Below are 2160 nucleotides of genomic sequence, written 5' to 3'. Positions count from 1 at the left end.
AGGATTTGCAACTGGAACATCTGTAGATGCAGACAATCATCTCATGTTAGCATCCAATCAGAAGGTAAATTTTGCTAACATGAAAAGTTCTCTTCTGTTTTGAATCTTTAACTGCACTTAACACAAAACTAATCGGACGGCTTTGACTCACTCTGTGGATGGATGTTCTTGTTGGCGTTGGGTCTTGGGTCTGGGCAGGGTTTTGAAGGCGAGATAGTTTCTACCTTCATGCCGTGACTTCGTCCCTGGGTGGTCTGAGAGGACTTAAGTACACAGTCCTGCTGCCCAGCACCCTGCCGTTCATCTCCACGATGTCTACTCGAGCCTCATCAGGACATGAAAACGTCACATACCCGAAGCCTTTTGAGCGTCCGTTCTTCATCATGACCTGTACGGGACAGCGAGCAGAAACACAAAGCAAAGACTGCACATCAAACGTGTTAGAGGTTCACAATATCAGAGCTCTCACATTCGAAAATACTCCAGCTGAGTACAGGGAGGAAACCCCAAGTTACTGAAAACGAAGTAAAATGTAGGGATCAGTAGTTATAAATGACCTGTGCAGTGAGGACAGTCCCAAATCTCAGGAACGCTTCCTACAGGTCCGTCATCCACAGTACAGTCCAGATTTCTCAGCAGCAGTGTGACTGTCTACAGAACAACATCCAGTGTGTTCATCACTTCAAGAGTCAAGTCAAGTCAAGAAGCTTTTATTGTCATTTCAACCATATATAGCTGATGCAGTACACAGTGAAATGAAACAACGTTCCTCCTGAACCCAGGTGCTACATACAACAACATAAAACAACAGTAACAGAACAGAAGAGCACAGGGCCAGGAACTTAGATCCTCACCACATAAAGTGCATGTGTGCAACTGGTGCAAACAGTGCAAAAGACAACACAGGACAGTGCAGGACAACACAGGACAGTGCAGGACAACAAACAATACACAAAATATATTAAAAAAAATAGCAATAGCTCTGCCAGTAAAACCTGTCGTGACTGAATAAGGTGCACAGTAGCAGAAAATGTAAACAGAGAAATGTAAACAGAATTGTGCAATTCTACAAAAGCAGCAATCAAAATAACCTGAACAGTGACCAAAGGATTGGACAAAATATTGTGCAAAAACAGCAAGTCCCGGAAGATCAGCAACAAACGGCATGTAAACATTTTGCGATAATGAATGAAAGGTGTGAATGGTGCTGAAACCTGGGTGTGTGAAGTGTATGTGTGTTGAGTCCGGTTGTACAGATCAGTCACTCAGTTGTGTGTAAGTGTGTGTGTGTGTGTGTGTATGTGTGTATGAGAGAGAGTTCAGTTTAGATGTTTGTTGAGGCTGATGGCTTATGGAAAAACTGTTGCACAGTCTTGATGTGACGTCCGAATGCTTCAGAACCGTTTCCCTGATGGTAGGGTGAAGTGTGTGTAACTGGTGTGTGTGGTCATCCACAATGCTGTGTGCTTTATGGATGCATTTACATTCATTTACATTTCTTTAGGTTAAAAAAAAACAGGAAACATTCAGCATTAGACTTTTGAGTAAGTTGTGCTGTGTGATTCGTGATAATCAGATTTATGGTGAGACATAAACACCTTCAACAAAGTCAGACTCATAAATAATATTTTACCTGATTATCTACACACAGTTATACATTTTCTCACATTCTCTAAAGTCTCCAAAAGTCCAAAGGACTTCAGCCTGTTCTTTTTGATCCTCCACCTTCTGCTCCTCAACTTCTGCTTCTCCACCTTTAAAGAAGTGTCAGATAGAGATGGGTTATATTTAACATTCAACATGCGCCCAATATTACAAGAAGAGTATCTGTTCTTGATGAAGACTGTTTGTTCAGGTGAAATAACACAAGGCAGAACTTTCTCCAGACGGCAGGTCAGAGTTTTTGCTAAGATTTTTGTATCCTGGTCCAGGTGATTTACCAGAAGGCATACTTGCTAAGGCTATTTCTGTATCAGATATAAACTCATCCAATTGTAATGCTGTACCTACACTTATTGTAGGAATACATACATTTTGAAAAAGGCCTCTAATGTTAAAGTGTCAGCAGATAAAGGAGCAGTATATAGTGATTTATAACATTGGAGGAAACAGTCATTGATTGTTAATACTGGAGTGTAGTGGTCATCATGTCTGTTTTAC

General features: G+C 41.1%; 1 long non-coding RNA gene across 1 annotated transcript; it reads right to left on the bottom strand.

Annotated features, from left to right (window-relative positions):
• Positions 1 to 260: 260 nt before the first annotated feature.
• Positions 261 to 1724, bottom strand: LOC124382530. The gene is made up of 3 exons (XR_006925064.1): positions 1668 to 1724; positions 558 to 651; positions 261 to 388 (listed from the first exon to the last, which is right to left on the bottom strand). It is a non-coding gene; the product is annotated as an uncharacterized LOC124382530 (long non-coding RNA).
• Between the last annotated feature and the right edge of the window lie 436 nt (positions 1725 to 2160).

The sequence above is a fragment of the Silurus meridionalis genome, unplaced genomic scaffold, assembly GCF_014805685.1.
Source record: "Silurus meridionalis isolate SWU-2019-XX unplaced genomic scaffold, ASM1480568v1 Scaffold592, whole genome shotgun sequence".
NCBI lineage: Eukaryota > Metazoa > Chordata > Actinopteri > Siluriformes > Siluridae > Silurus > Silurus meridionalis.
Note: the sequence above shows the minus strand (reverse complement) of the source record. Positions and strands in the feature narration are given on the sequence as shown.